The sequence below is a fragment of the Artemia sp. Qi Xiang Cuo genome, chromosome 7, assembly GCF_049724085.1.
Source record: "Artemia sp. Qi Xiang Cuo chromosome 7, ASM4972408v1, whole genome shotgun sequence".
In the NCBI taxonomy this organism is placed as follows: Eukaryota; Metazoa; Arthropoda; class Branchiopoda; order Anostraca; family Artemiidae; genus Artemia; species Artemia sp. Qi Xiang Cuo.
In genome coordinates this window covers 56705595-56713714 of record NC_142800.1, presented here as the reverse complement: position 1 = coordinate 56713714, position 8120 = coordinate 56705595, and the positions used below count along the sequence as shown (strand labels likewise).

Sequence of the window (8120 nt, the reverse complement as noted above, 5' to 3'; positions counted from 1 at the left end):
TAATAGTAACTGATTAGGGACCTGTTGTAATTAAAAGTAAAAGGTATCAAATAAAACTTTCAAAAATTTTCCTCATTTTATTCTTCCAAGAATTCAGATGGGGCAAGGTCAGACTCCCAGCATGCCCTTCTCGTTCCACGGCAGGAGCATAAGCTGCAGCATCCTTTCATTTTTGATCAGCTACAGTCTTTCCTACATCTTCTACTTTTGCATCTGCAGTAAGCTTCCAGGCTTGATGCTTCTTTACAGCTTGAGACGACCGCATCTATTCCCCTTTCAGCCATCTTCCATCAATGGAGGAGTGGATCTGGAATAATCGGCCGAGCCTGTACTGACGACAAGATTATCCATGCAGCGAATATGGCTCTTCGTATGCATGGCTCAAAGGTGTCGTCAGAAGGTAGCAGTCTTCTCAAATCTTGTTTCTGGCACCAAATGTAAGCCCTTACTCTGGCCAGTGAATTGAATCTGGCCTGTTTACCGTACATTTCAATGACCAGGGATTTCGATAGGTTGTAAACTTCTCTAAACGCGTCGACTGAAAGCTTTCCTTCTGTATCCTTGCTCCGCTCCGTCACAGACACCATTTTTGAGGCAAAAGTTGGAGACGCAGCGGCGTTTAACAAAGAACCTTTCCCGAAGCCGAACACAAAGTTTGTTGTGTCACACCCTGACAGACAGTGCACGAACGGTAACATAATAAGCGCCTCTTTGGACAAGTGGACTCCATCCGCCAGCTCGTGTACTGGGATAATGTAAGTCGGGGACTTCAAGAAAAGTTCACTCAGTCCCTCAGCTTGAAGCTTTTCAAAAAAATGAACACAGGCTACTGCCATGTCTGTGTCATTGGCATGCACAAAGATGCTACAAGCGTAACGGCTAACGTACTTGGCATTTGTCATAAGGCGTTGGTCAGCCCTTCGTGGCCAGCCCCTTCAGTGTTCTGGTAAAGTTGGAGTGCAGCCACGCTTGACCAGAGACACTTTGAATCTCTCCTTGAACCCACCTGAGAGAAAAAGGTTGAGTGCGTTTGGAAGCTGATCACCCAGCTGCTCCAAGGTTTCATATAAAATTTCGAGGAGCCTACTCTTAGACGCTGAGGAGCCGGCTGTTAGACACTGAGCTTGCGAGTACGGCATCTCATTATTCAATTGTGCTAAGAGTGGAAATCTGGAGGTTTTTCCCTTTCCCTCTTCGGAGTCTGCATGTTGATTTCAAGGAGATCGACTCTCCGGTGTCCGTAAGCTTCCCAAACAGCCCGTCGTACCAATCTGCGACAATGTGGACTTCAGGAATACCCACTGGAAGATCATTCAGCAACGATAGAAGCAATCTTTCCGCGAAGGATTTGACTGTTTCAATCCTGGCAGGCCGATATGACCTTATCTTGGACATTAGGTCAATAATGTGTTCTGTAGCTTATGTTTTTTCTTTGGATTTCAAAGTCACCAGCCAAGCTGCAAGTCCTCCTTTTTTTCTTAGCCAGTTCAGCAGCACAGCTTTGTTCCCCGTCCTCATTTTCCGGCCAGAGGATGCCTTGATTGATTGTTGCGGAAGATGTTCAAAAATAGATGGAGGGAAAGGAAGAATCTCTTTTGTGACTATCTATGCAACTGCTTTCTCCTTTTCTTCGCCATAGCTCAACTGAGCAGTAATGATTCTCTTCAAGGCTGTTACTTCAAAGCTCAGGAGATCGGTTCTAGGGACACCCTTCACTTTCTGAGTTTTTCTCTCTGAAGGGAAATTTTGGAGTGCAAAATTTTTCACATCTTCTTTTCTGTTGCACAGAAACTCCTCGACCACCTCTTTTCCGTTTGTGGCTACGCAAATAATATCAGAAATAATCTTCTCATTGTCCACAACTTCTGACGTCACAATATTCACTAGGTCGAAGTCCAATCTGCTGAACGGATTGCCACATGTAGTGAAAATGTGTAGTGACATGTAGCGAAAATGTTTTTGGGTCTGTTCTAGACAAGGTTGAAACAAATGAAGCGCGCATTTGACAGAGTCTCGCCGTCTTTCCTTTCAGTAAAACTTGTTCGTATTCCTTAACAAGTTCCAAAAAACATTTCTCGTACGTCTGTTTCACCGGCTGATAAAACAGACGTTCAGTTTTCCATAAACTATAGTAAGCACACGTTGTGGTACTGAACATCACTTGCTACCATGTCAATGCTACAACCGAAGCCATTGTCCAAACGGTAGAGCACATCCGGGAACTCTTCTCTGTGCTGTGTAGCGGCTGCATAAACGTTGTCTTCCCTAGCATTTTTAGCAACTTTTATCAGCGGTACTTTCTGTCCGCTAACTTTCTACTGTGTTTTTCCATAAATTACACATTTTTGTCGGTATTCAAATTCTGGTGCAAAAATGTGCCTTGAGGATCTGCTTGTATTGGGTTCGTTCACTGGCTGATTGGGTACAATCTGTACAGATCCTTCCGACATGATTGATGCCATTTAGGATTGTTTTACAAAAAAACTATTAACGTCTTCTAACTCAGTTGCAAGGTCGGCAGAGTGATCACTGCGCAGCCGTGATGCACATTTTTCGAGGATTGCAACATTCTTCACTCTGCAGAGGGAATCTTCTGTCATATCCTGGCATATCACACACTTGCTGTAGTTGACTGATAATCTGGATTTTTACTTGGTGTCAGCTCAAATGGCAGCCGCTGCATACTTTGTGGGATATTCTCTCACGATTTCGCAGGCTGTAAAATAAAAGAGTGGATAAAAGATAAAGTACGTAAAGCATGAATTATTGGACCATCCAAAACTGATACGTCAGCTACATTTTACTACTATTACTAGAACTGTATTCTAGCACTTCTTTGCAAGGGTTCTCTCCAGGCTCAAGCAGGAAAAGGAATTGAAGATACTTCCTTAAATATTTGATTGTATGATTTCTTCCCACAAAATTGAGTTGAGATAAAATGAGCCTGAAGAGGACTCTAGCCAAGAAGGAACGGAAAGAGCTCTAATAAAATGACACACCAAAAGAATTGGCTTTTTGTGTTGATTCCATATAAATAAAATCCATGAAAATCCATGAAATCCATCAAAAGCTACGAGCCTGAGAGAATTTGCTTGATTTTCAAAAAAAGGGGGAAATATCCCTAAGAAGTCAAGTAATCTTTAATAAAATCACACAATCAGATTCAGTATATCAGAAAACATTACTGCACAGTTTCAAGCTCCTATCTACGAAAATGTGAAATTTTGTATTTTTGCCAGAAGAATGATTACGTATGCGTGTTTATTTGTCTTTTTTTTTCAGGGGTGATCGTATCGAACCAACTGTCCAGGAAAATGGGGAGAGAGTTCAATCGAGCGGGAACTAAAACTTCTATTGCTCTTCTTAAGTCACAAAAACAATTGGAGTGGCAACTAGCCCCCCTCCCATGTCCCTTTTTCCCCAAAAGACATCCGATAAATTTTTGAGATGACCATTGCATGCAGCATAATGGAAAGGTTCAATTAGTATGCCTTTGGGAATGGTATGATCTCCCCTCATATCCCCTCGGCAAGGGGCTGTAAGTTACGCAATTCGCAAATTGTTCACTTAATGTGTTCGTTATTCGAAAATATACGGAGATTTTTTCTGGTGGTAGTTATCTGCATGGGGGGGATTTTTCGCAAAGAGAATTTTCTGCGGGGACGAAGATTCCAAGAAGAAATTTTCCATGGAAAACTAAACACGGGAAGGGGGAGGGAAGGAAATTCCCTAGCATGATTTTAAAAAGGTCAGAAATTAAACTTAAAATTTTTATATGAATAGATTATTTCAACTGACAGTAAGGAGCAACATTAAAACATAAACAGACTGAAATTGCCCTGTCAAGGAATGTTCAATTTGAAAAAAGAAGTAATTTTGAAGAACTTTAAGACTTTAGAATAAAGAGCGAAAGTTGAGGAATGGCTACCCTAATGTACGGAACAATTTTTGTAATTTTTGAAGTTGCTTACTTTCAGTTGACAATTTTTTTTTCTTTAATTGTAAGGAAAGGAGCAGGCATCTCCCTTAACAATTGGATTATTGTGATAAGGCTTTAGTTTTTCATGGCTTTAAGTAAAGGGCGATATTCCCCATGCCTATTGACCATCCACAAAACGGTCATTTCTTGATAGTCAATTATCAGGAAAGGATCCATTTTAACTGAAATTCAAAGTTCTAATACCACTTTCAAGCACCAGAAATGTGCATGCCACAGCAAAGTTCACCCGAATGGGACCAAATGGTTATCGGGGAAAAATTGTATCTAGAATTTTTGCCAAGTTATTTAAAACCAATCTAATTGCTTCAATCTTAATTGAGTGTTTTAATCTATGCAACATTTTATAGGTTTTAGTTGTGCAGGATTAATTTTCTGAATTAACTTAACATTTATTATCTGTAGCACATGTTTAGGGTAGCTCGTCGGTATGGCCTCTGAGAACGCAAAAGCATTCAAAGAAGAGGGAATACCTAAGGGCTCATAAGGGCATTTTCTAGCTCATATTTTTGAGGTGTTCACAGTAGGTTAATCAGGTTGATGTGGATGGAAAATTTCACCCCGGCCTTCTCTTTATTGAAAAGAATTTATTTTGACAAGGCGTGCAATTTCAATGCTGAAAAGACTGTACTTGTCGCTGAAGTGGTAGCTTTGGATGGGGATTGTCTGTTTTCAAATAATATCGATGCATTGTTGTAACAAGTTAAACTTAATGGTAAGGATGGGGGTTTGATTTGACCCCTCTCATTTAGGAATATCATATTTAATTTTGAAAGGAGACAAATAATAAAAATAAGCCCCTATTTGAAGTATTCATAGATATTCAAACGAACGAAATTAAATAAATAATGTTTTTTTTCGAACGAACGTAAAGAGCAGCATCAAAACTTCAGACCAACTGGAATTACCCCACATATGATTAAGGGATCCCCTTTCGTCAACCCTGTTCTTTACGATAAAGTTAACCCCCTCCCCACCTCATTGATTCAACGTCGAATAAAAATAAGCCCCTATTTGAAGTATTCATAGATATTCAAACGAACGAAATTAAATAAATAAGTTTTTTTCGAACGAATTTAAAGAGCGGCATTAAAACTTCAGACCAACTAAAATTACTCCATATATGATTAAGAGATCCCCTTTCGTCAACCCTGTTCTTTACGATAAAGTCTGACCCCCTTCCCACCTCATTGCTTCAACCTCGAATGCTCTAACACGGAAGCCATTTTTTTACCATAATGAACTGAGAATTAAAGTGTTTTGTTTTTTTTTGTGTGTGTTTATTTAAAAAATAAAATGTTCAGATGTTTTGAAAGGTAATCGGTAAACAGAACGCTTTGAATTACCAACCGACAGTGTGTTTTGCACCTTAGGATGCTTGCAGTAACGCACTAGTATCACTTTAGTGTAAAGAGTGGCAGCAAGGTAGAGCCTCCCTGATAATTACGATATTTTCTTCTGGTTTTAAGTATAATGCTGTTACTTTCGTAGGCAAAAGATGTATGTTTTTATTATTTGACTGATAACATCCCTCAGCTACCAATCATCCTATCAAATATAAAAGCATGATAACCTATAGCATGATAGGGTGATACATAAAACCTATAAACATAAATAGAACGTTAATAATATAACCAAGAACAAGTCTTTGACATGGTTACCACTTATACTTCAGTTGAAATTGCGGTTGATATTCTTCGTTTTGGCGCTAATAAAGAATTTTGGTTGAAGATTCTTTTGATTTGACAGTCACGACAATAATGACACCTTAAAAGGGGATAATTAATGTTTTAAAAGATTCTTTGAGTAACAGAATTTGCACCATTTTCATGGGTTCATCGTCAAGGCCAAGCGAAGGGTGTGGCACGGGGTTTTCCCATTGAGCGGCCTATAGTGTTTCGTAACATCCTTAAAATGTAGTGGACTTCGCGCAAGTTTTGCTTCAAGATGTTTTTAAAATTCTTCTTCGAAGTATATTGATGGCAATATCTAAGGCAAACGGCGAAATAATAAAATATATAAAACGACTTCGTTTTGTTTTTTCTTTTGTAAATGACTAGAGTTTCGGCAGATTTAATTTAAATTCAACCGGAAGACGCAGCGTTGTGTTGAGTTTAGAAGCAGAAATGGAAGGTCTCAGAACTTCCCTTCCTAGGTCTCAACAACTATCGAACGAGCTTTGGAGATCTGTGGGCGTGTTTCAAATGTTAAACTATTAAATAATTAACACATTTTATGGTATTTTTTTGGATAATTTAACGATTAATAATTTGTTTTGGGATGGAAACAGTGTGAGCACAACTTTTTGGTTCCTTTTTCGCACCCAGGTGAAAAATACAATTTTTTCGTACAAATTATATAACAGAATGTGCATTTTTTGTCCTTCTTACAACCTAACTACAGTTCAAAAGGAAGGAGTTAGAACCCCCCAGGTTCATCTTTAGCAACACCAAACGATAAAACAAGGTCCTGGAGTGCAATCTAGGTTAGCATGCTTTTTGAAATACATATTAGTCCGGGAACTACTAAAGCGCATCTCGTTTATTTCTGAGTTGAGGTGGTCAGAAAGACAAGGTCAGTTTGACATTAGTTTCCAACTATATCGACCACACTGAATTCGAATATGGGTGGGGGCAAAGTTGGAGATCACGGCTTGACCTTTTAAAAGCAAAAAACACCCTTTTTAGGCCCATAAAACGTGTACAGACTGTTTATTTTTTTCTAAGATTATACCACTCTGATTCAGTGGTGCGACATCTCAATTTGGTCCTAATATGGTCTTCTCATAGAATTTGTTAAATTTTTTCCGATATCTTGTATAGCCCAGGAGCTATAGGCTAATATTTATTAATATCCTCCGAAAATCTCAAAATTCAAAGGTTTATTTTCAACTAAACTACGTATCTCAGACCTTTCTATAATTATTGTATTTTTCATTCTTTTCCAGAATTTACCTTTCATATTTAGCTTCACATTGCCGTAAAGTTCAAAGCTTAAATTATTTGGTGAAGCCGTGTAGAATTTTTTGAAAAATTACAGGCCAAAAAATATATGCAAAAATTCATTTTTCCAAAATGATGATGTGACACATCTTTTATGCAAGAATTTAACACCAAATCCGAATATGAACCTTACTTTTCAACCAAATATCAACTTTTTTTGTCTTAATTCTAAATGTATTTACAATGCTGACTGATCTTCAGTTTATCTACTGAAGAATGGGACAGTGACTGTCTCCCTACAAATCCTAAGCCAAGAACCTGCCCTGGTCATCTTCAAAGATTGCCTTCTATTAAGCCAACCTTTCAATATAGTTGCGAAAGATTAAGTGATTGTGAGTGTTTGAAAACATTGTTTATGTCACGTGTGCAGTGGGCAACAGCCCAGAAGCACTATCAACAACAACAACAATTTTGTGAACTCTGTTGCTGATTAAACTTGGGGTTGGTAGTGTGATTGAGAAGCTGTAATGTTAGTGGTTAGAGATAAGAATAGGAACTGAACGACGCGTAATGCCTGCCTTATGTAACTATGCAATGTCATGGACAGGTAGCCTAAATAACTTTCAGACTGCTGGAAATGATTAACAGGCTTCAAGATGAAAACTCAAGACCAGGTTGGAATTTAGAATCAGTTTTTATCTCAAACTGTCTGATGAACATATTGCGACATTTCTATGTAGACTTGGCCTATACTGTAATTACATTTAGTTAGATCAGGGATTTTTTAGGGTATGTTAGTCTTGATGTTACTGAGACCACCTTAAGCCAATCTACTACAAATCTGTTATTTTGGATGCCCCATGCCAAATGCTGGGTATATCTAACATTTGGCATAGCCTACCCTAGCCTACAGTTAGGGATATTACTTGTTTTATGTACTACCATCAACATAATGTACTACTTCACCCCTGCAGTAGTACACAATGGGATTTGTACCTCATAATTTGAGTACTACGCCCAACCATCAGTACTACATTAGACATGGCTTAGTTCCTACTATGCTATACATGGAGTAGTACACTTGGTTAGACATATGTCTCAAATTTTTAGGCACAAATCCTGTGGTGTACTACTACACTGTTGAAGTTGTACAGTATGCTGATGGTTATACATAAAATAAT

At 38.5% G+C, this 8120-nt stretch overlaps 1 pseudogene; it reads right to left on the bottom strand.

Annotated features, from left to right (window-relative positions):
- Nucleotides 1-290: 290 nt before the first annotated feature.
- LOC148950476 (uncharacterized) lies at nucleotides 291-1464 on the bottom strand (annotated as a pseudogene).
- Nucleotides 1465-8120: the final 6656 nt, after the last annotated feature.